The following is an 8,979-nucleotide window of genomic DNA, read 5'->3' on the forward strand; positions in this document are numbered from 1 at the left end:
AACGCAACGTCTGAACATAGTTTTACACTGACAGAAACCTATCTTTGAATGTAAATAAGACTGGTTGAATCCCAAAATAATTCTTATTTCTTTTTCTTTTTCTTTTCCCTGAGAGCATTTTTAAGTGCTACAGTATGTTGCTATGCAGCTTATGTTATTTGTACAATGTGACATTCTAATATATTTCTTAAACTATTGTAATATTTTATCTTATATCTATATTATTGGGCCATATGAATGTTATATGCATACATGACAGGACAACAAGTCAAACAGGTAGAACTTCTAGTATACTGCCAATGTCATATTGTAGCTTGAGCAGCATCACAGAAAATAACATTTTTCAACCAACTTGGTCATGAGCCTAGTTAGTATAGCTGGACAAGTAAATAGAATTTTATTCTGGTAGTATTTTCAGTAAATGCTGGTAGATTAACATTGCCAATGATAGTAATGAATGCATTAATAAGTGTGCAGACTTAGGCCTCATTCAAACATCTGTTTTTTCACAGACGTGTTCTATCTGTGCTTATGGGCAGAACACATACAAATTATAGTCTGTGGTAGTTCACATGTTTATGTCTTTCTGACTGTTCTGCAAAAAAAAAAAAACGGAGACATGTCCATTTTTCATCCGAGTCACAGATCAAAGTCATCATTAGGTCTCCATTCACACTGCCTTATTTTATTCAATGGCCACTGCAGATAAGCGTTTTTCTTTTTCACTGACAGAACCTGTGTGTGAAAAAAATCACAGCATGGACTAGTTTCTTCCGTAAATTGGAGGAGACTTGCTCATTCAAGTCTATGGGTCCTTAAAAAAAAATTGAATGCCATTCAGAGCCACAGTACGGCATCCGTTTTGTTTACGGATTCATTACAACTCTAAAACATTGGGAACTATATATGGTCTTGTAAATGATCAATAGCTGCTGCTGTAAAAAAAAAAACGGATTGCATACGGATGACAAATAAGAAAAGAAAATTGTCCCACTTTTTTGCTTGAAACTCTGAACAATTTTTTATACGCTAATGTGAATGTACACTTAAAAGAAGGAAAAACTTTGCAAAAAAAAAAATTTTAGCACATGAGAAAATCATTGAAGAAACACTCATGGCAGAAATTGAAACACTGACCTCTGATCAAAATCTGATCCCAAACACTAATGAAAATCGGTTCAATTATTACACACAAGAAAAATCACTGACGTCTGAATGAGGCCCTATTCTGGTCACAGCCAATTGGGTCAATATGTGCATAAAGAATATTCATATTTTGCATACTTTTTTCCCAAAAAAGGCAAAGTTTAAAGAACATTGGTAAACTCTCTAGATGAGCCAAATTGTCCAATTTATAAACGTTTTGAGTTCTAGTAATAAAATGACAGCCAATGAAAAATATTTTTAGCTTTCTAAGCTGTTTAATTGTTAAACAAATTGTTAACAAATGGCTTGGGAAAGTAACACAAAAAGAAAACGGGGAACTTTGTGACAATGATATTTGTAAATAAAGCAACAGTAGCACACAGAATCTTTCCCACTGATCACCAGCCCTTGGAGTTGGTTTTACATCAGCCTGCCCCAAATTCATTCCTCACCTACAAGTTACGCAACTTAAATTCTGCTCATACCTACTGGTAAATGGAAACTAAATCATAGGTCTATATCTACCAAAGCATGTGCTAGCACAGGTGGTATCTGCAGATCTAATGCAAACTGTGCACCACACTAAAATCTGCTGCTGCAGCTGGCTACTTGGTTGGCTACAAAAATATTTATTACAAGCAAAGCACAACTAAAGAATCCAAGTCACAAGTATTCAGCATGAGGCATGGATCTATCTGGGCACCCTTTGTATATTGAACAGTGTGTACAGTCCTTGAGCATAACAATATGCATTGCAGCAACTACTGTAAAACATAGCTAGGTATATGCCAGATGAACGTTATCAAGAGGGAAAGGGTGTTTGCACTTAAAACCAATTTATTACCGATGAACATATGGCCAATATTTTGCCTCACGTCACAGGGAAGAAAAGCAAATAGAACCTGCAATTTAAGAGAGTGGGGGTGGGTGACAGTCATTCTGCAGGAGGAACTCAGGGAGTCATAGGCAGATATGAGCAGAGGGGAGTTAGTGAGAGAGAAGATATGTGGGTCAACTGATGAGAAGGGCAAATAAATGTATTTGCAGAGTGAGAGAAGTGCAGCAGAGTATGTGAGCTAGTGACACCTTATCTGTCCATCCAACTCCTCCTTACTTACCTCTGGAAAGCTGAAACCCATCACTGTCCCCAGCTGTTCTTCTCCTGGCTTCCTACTGTCATCCTCCACCAGGTGAGCTGATTTTCTTTTTTTGCTGTCCCTCTGCTGCTTTGCACCCTGAAATAAAAAGTCTTACATCTCTATTCTTGAGCAGTTGTTTCCTCTGAAAGACTGGATTAAAGGGATACGTTTATTTGCAATTGCACAAAGAGGCTGCAAATCGTTTGATCTGAGCAGCGTATTGAAAAAAAAACCCTAACTATCCGTCATCATTTCCACACGGCTGAGATGCTGCTAATTTTACTGCTTATGTGATGTGGATTTTAATGCAAGATTAATGACATTTTAGAAATGGGGAAACCTCATCTGTGCGGTTCAGCAGGTGGTTCAGTCACTGGGCATGGACTCTACCGCTTGTAGTGACCAAGGTCTGGTCATTTTCTGGAGCAGAGGAGAAGACAGGTGACAGAAGTAGCACTAGTGCCTGCAGATGGTCTCTAAGAGATAACTGAGTAATAAATCATGCTCAACTTTCTATCAGGGCTGCCACTATATGGGATTTGAGATCCTATCTTTTTGGGTTAGGGCTGATGGTTACTGCTCTTTATTTACCTGTTGGAACACCATCCTTGCTCATGATGGCTACATCTTCTATTCTAGAGCAGTGTTGGCTAATGACTTCAGAGTGCTGCAGAACACTTTAGGATGTCAGTGGACCAGGTTCTCCCTAGTATTACCCTCGTCTTTCTGTGATGGAAACTCTTGAGCAGTTCTCTTTTGGGTCAGTAGAGATCGCTGGAGGATCAGTAATATTTCACCATCTCTGTAGCCTCCTCCACCAAGATGATGATTTCCCTCCTTTCTCATACCCTTCCTGACTTGAACAGCGATTATCATTATGAATAAAGCATTTAGAGCATGCTTTACTGGTACTTTAATTTTCCATAGCAAATCCTGTTTATCCTCTATGAAATGGACATCACAAGCAATAATGCACCTAACATGTGCACCACTGTCTACTTCATTCATTATCACTGTTTGGCTCCAACCTCCCACAGATGTCCTGCAGGGGCTCAATTTTGTAGCAGCCACGTTTAGATAAGGATATGCTTAAAGCATTGTATTTAATTTTTGAGAAATAAACGTGAAATCAGGCCATAAAATACTGAGTTTTATCATTCTGGGCTTGAAATGGCTGTTTCCGCAGGGAAAATAACGGTGCTTAATCTCCTTGTGACATATTTAATCATTTCTGGAGCAGAGAAGATGAATAAAGAGAAAATGTTAGCCTGAGGGAAACAAAGGGTTTGATTTTCATATTAAATTCTCATAATGGACAGCACATAAAATAAAAAACCCCAGGGCTATGCCATAGCTTTGCCCTTAAATATACCCAGGCTATACATTTAGCTGGTGCCGGTGCATTCATTATTGTAGCCTATGCGCAATCCCAAAGCTAAATCCTCCTGTGTAGCCTCAGGACATATCCACATCATGGAATGTGACTGATACAAAGAATAAATCCCCAGCTTATTTTCTCAGAATGGGTTTATCACACTTTTGGTGAAATAGAATAAAAATTCCAATTTAGATTGTTGTATTTTGAACAAATAATTAATAGCTTGTCATGGGGAAGTGCCTTAGGTGGGTGAGTTTACTTTGTATTGATTTATATGCATATGATCATCTAACCCTAATGGAAGGCGAATAGCCTTTACTGATTTATAAACAGTTAATACAATCTTTTTGTATCTGCAGAGTAGATACTACCAATGCTGCATCAAGTCAGATATTTTATCAAGTTGGTCCAAGGCAGCCCTTGAGGTCCACAATCCTATTGACTTTATTAAATGCATTTTAAGGACTCTCAATGAATTACATGGCCTGTTATATTGCTCAGCCATTTAACTTGGGTTTCGATACTTCATATAAATCCATAGCTGAATGTATTGTCAGCAGTAATATGATCATCTGCCTATTATTTTAACTTTTCATCATTTCCACCTGTGCTTGTTTATGTGCTTTCAGCAAAAATTGTCTTTAAGATAATTGGCAGGGCTAAATTGGTCTATGTGTTGCCTCCAAGTTGATTTCAAGTGTACCACCAAGTCCTAGATGGAGAAGAGTATCCAACCCAACAAAGCCTTTGTGTCAGCTTCAGTAATCCTCAACAGAGCGTTAAGGTGTAATATGTTTTGTTTGTCTGAAGTGAATGAAAAAAAGAAAACAATTGCTTGCACCTTGGAACTATTCAAACAATAGACTAATCCACTTGAAGCTTGTTATCTGAGCTGTGTTGTGTGATGAGCAGAGGGTCAGCCTTATATGTCATCCTAAAGGAGATATAATGATGCAATTGAGCACTTTAATGAATGAAATTACACTAGCTTTATCAATGCACATCCATTATGCTCTCTCACATCAGATATTATGACTATATGCCAAGAGAATGGGCATAACGCTGCAGCCTGGCACTGTGTCGTTTTCATCAGCCATAAAAAAAGGGTCACTGTTTTTTTTTCCTGGTGGTGCCCCCTTTTTACAGCGCAGATTTTTGGATTTTTTGCCAGACACTTCTCCTGTTTCCTATCATGCCATGAAAATGTATGTCACAACAAGTTTCATTAAAGGAAAATAAACAGTCATGTCCCTGCTTCATGCAGGGGAGTCATGAATTTTGGATGAGATAATCTGCTGATAGATGGGAGAGAAAAAAAGACATGCTCTGAAATACTCTAGCGGTGTTATAATCCAATTGTCAAAAAGACAGGTCATTACCTAGGAAGTTTCAATATATAGGAGAAATAATAGTGGGAGAAGGAGAAGAGAGGTGTTAAGAGAGATTAAGAAATAAAGCCATGTAGAGACAGAGAACTGGCTGGTGAGAGAGAAGGAGCTGAGTATTCAGGAGATGAGAAGAAGAGATGGAGATGGCAGCAGATAGGAAAATGAGGCATAAGGCAAGGAGTGCGGTGGGAGTTAGGGATACAGTACCGAGCAATCTGAATAGGTTCCCAGGACTGCTGCAAACAAAGGGACCCGAAAGATACATTTTATTTTATTATCACTTTCTGGTAGGGTCAATAATATTAAAGCGCAAGGTTTATTTGTGTTTGTTTTTGGAGTTGGGAGATTAAATTTAGAGATTAACTTAAATGTTTAGAACTTTATTGAGGATCATATTTTATATTAAATACTATTCCAAGTATGTGTGTACATTCACATGTATAACATGCATAGAGATAATTGTTTGGGGGAGCTATGTATATATTATAGAGAGCGAGATTAGTGGCAGGGGATAGAACTATGGATATATTGCATACATAGAGATTAGTGGTAGGTGAGAATTTATATATATATATATATATATATATATATATATACACATATATCTTTATATTTAGATATATTATATACATAGAGATTAATGAAAGGGGAGAACTATATGTTATATACATAGAAATTAGAGGTAGGGAGTAGAACAATGTATATAATGTATTCATAGAGATTAGTGGTGTGGGGTAACTATATATATATATATATATATATATATGTATATCTATGTATATATATTATATACATAAATAATAGTGGTAGGGGGTAGAACTATAACTATATAACTTTTTCTATACATAGAAATTAAAGGTAGGGGATAGAACTATGTATATATTATATACATAAAGATTAGTGGTAGGGGAGAATGGAGGAAATGTATTGATTAGTAGGGAAAAAATACACAACACTACTACAAGACGGGTGCCATGTGCTATAAAGCCACCTGTAAAAGTAAACAGGTAAATAGTAGCAGAGAGCACTTGAGCTGAAGTGCAGCCACTTATCACAGTCACATCTCTTTCCTCCTTGCTCACTTGTTCAAATAATCCCACAACTCTCCCAATCCCCAAACACTAACTCTGTGCTACACCCATACCCCTGCCCCAATCGCACACTACAAGGTAGAGCAGTCCCTATTTAATACATGGCAGTATCATATCACGATATAGCGGTATAATGGTAGTAACTGTTCTTTATTTCCGTTATAATGATACAACTACAAACATTTGCAAATCCCCACATTTTCCCAAACACATCGAGCTTCATCAATAATCGAAATATTTTTTTCACAGCATTTTACTGGAATAGATTATTACAGAGGAAGATAAGCAAAAATGGCACAAACCTTTAGTGCTTCAGTAAGCCTACAGAAACAGGCAGTATAATCCTAAAGTGTCTTAATAACCAATTTGTCACATAGAAATTATACGCTTTTCCATTAATGTTCAATGCAGCGATTGGCAGGTAACAGGTTAAAACTAGTAATTACTATCGTAGGTTAACTGGTAAACTCAACGTGCAACTATTATTAGGGGAAAACACTGTAAACGAAAATAGATAAAATAGATAGGAGTCCAACAATATAATTATATAATTGCTCCTTTGTGTGCAATCTATGGGAAAAGTATGATAAGTAATTAATTCATTATATCAAGAGCAGGAATCTAATGTAATCAATACCTAAAAAGACATGCCTTTGATTCTGTCTAATATATACTATGTAACTTAATTAAAATACATGAAATGTATATATATATATATATATATATTTATTTAATGTATTTATATATACATATACAATTTATTATATATATATATATATATATATATATATATATATATATATATATATATATAGTCATCTGCAAACCGCCATGCAATAAGTCCTCAGGAAAAAAAAACATTTATGTAGTCTGAGAACTTATTGCATAGCTATTTGCAGACGACTACGGTATATATTTTCAGGGGGGAAAAAGTACATTACCTTAACCAATATTATTGGTTGATAGCACATAGATGGGTTATCAGATAATATTGCACCTAATGCTGGTTTTCAGCTAGTAGTTCACATGAATGAAGTTATTGTGTGCTTCGTACAACTAATGAGCCACAAGTCCTGCAAGTCCTTGTATCAAGGAATATTCACCTGTCAGGTGGTCTAGAACAGACCACTATTCTCTACAACACCAGATAGCATTTGGGGTCTTCCAGGCATCAAGTCTATCAAGCTGTATTTCAGGGTCTCAGTTCACTATTAAACCAATATAATAATTCTCCAACAGAAAGCCATAAACACAGTTTCGATTTCAATAAGTCCATTTATAAATTGTCACAAAATTCTAGACAATGAAGGAAATCCATTGTGGGCATCATACCGACTTTGCATCAGCCCAAATATAAGTTTTACATTTTTATGTTTATTTCTAATTCTCAAATACATTTTTTTTTACTTTTAAACTATTTTAAAGGCCAATTTCCTATTGCCTAAGGGTTCCTACATGAATTAACCATTTCTTTGCCAAGTCAACCATCAGCCGGCGAAGGGTTAAAGCTGCGGCAGGGTTGAGAACTGAATGAAGAGATAGCCCCATTGAAAGAGGTTGAATGCCATGACAACTAGCAACAACCTCAGATTTATCCCAAACAGTTAGGGCACATTGTAAGAGGGCGTCAATCATGTATTATTTGGCTACTGAAATAAATGCAAAAACTGAGCCCTGACAAAAGCATCCAACAGGAGCCGGACATTTGTCTACATTTCGCCCATTGTCCGCAGCTTAGCAATCGGTTTGTATTTGTGTTTGCCCGGGTCCGACCACCCAGGATGAGCTGGGGGCTTGCTAAGACCCATGGCATTGTCACACACATCACATACTAGATGGGAGGCACACAGATACTGAAATCAACTGATCAACAATAATCCATTGGCTTTTTTCACCTCCTGCATCTCCCAGACTTTTTTTTCTCTTGGTGTACAGTGGTGGGAGAAAGTCAGAGAACTTCCCTAGACCCTTTTGATGCACCCAAAACTCACAGTATACAAATCCTGCTCCAACCCCAGAAACATGCTATATTTAATTAGAATCGTAGCAAATTGATATAAAAATACAAAAATTCAGACAAATATAAATAATGATAATAATAACAATGATGATGATAATACAAGTAAAATATAATAGGAATAAAAGAGTGAAAACATTATAACACAACATATAATAAATATTATGCTGGTAACGATGCATATACTACATAAGGCATAAGATAAAAATCTAATATACGTTAAATAAAATAATACCAACATTTGCAAGCCTTAAATATCTGTAATATTTTCATGCAATTAAATAAAAAATATATATGGTAAATTTTATACAGTTTTTCTAACAAATAGAAAATAAGGTAAACAGTGCAGTAATTAACACATCTGAACAATAGGCAGATCGCATAAGCTCTTATAATACTTAGATCGCACCTATGTTATCTTATTTACAACCATCACACATACAAATTGCTCTGTATTTCCTCCAGAGAACCCATCAAAGCTAATAGACAGGTTTATTTTACATAGTAACATTGTTAAAAAGGCGTCTAGACATCACAATGACCATGCTTTACCTTTAACAAAGAGCCAATCTCCCAGGATGATTACATTTCTACACACTTTAGTTTATTTTGGAGCAAAGTAGAATCAATTACTTGCTTTTTAATTTATACTACTCATCCCTAAGCCCCAACCACAATATTGACCTACGAGGTTTACATAAGTTGGTCTCTTGCCATTTGAATAGCATCTTGTTTAGGTAAAGCCCAATATCTTGAGTGGGTCTTGTAGGTTCTGTAAATACTCAATATTCTGCTTTGCTACAAATCTCTTTTTTTTTCT

At 36.1% G+C, this 8,979-nt stretch overlaps 1 protein-coding gene across 3 annotated transcripts in view; it reads left to right on the forward strand.

Moving 5' to 3' along the window:
• Positions 1-2,077: 2,077 nt before the first annotated feature.
• The window catches only part of NKX2-2 (NK2 homeobox 2), a 14,065-nt gene continuing 7,163 nt past the window's right edge, over positions 2,078-8,979 (forward strand). For all 3 annotated transcript variants that reach the window (XM_073672448.1, XM_073672449.1, XM_073672447.1), the window contains exon 1: positions 2,078-2,336. The gene's annotated coding sequence lies outside the window, so the exon portion shown is untranslated. The remainder of the gene's footprint in view (positions 2,337-8,979) is intronic.

This window comes from Phyllobates terribilis, unplaced genomic scaffold (assembly GCF_046119375.1).
Source record: "Phyllobates terribilis strain yellow unplaced genomic scaffold, ASM4611937v1 Scaffold_3__8_contigs__length_932513732, whole genome shotgun sequence".
Classification (NCBI taxonomy): domain Eukaryota; kingdom Metazoa; phylum Chordata; class Amphibia; order Anura; family Dendrobatidae; genus Phyllobates; species Phyllobates terribilis.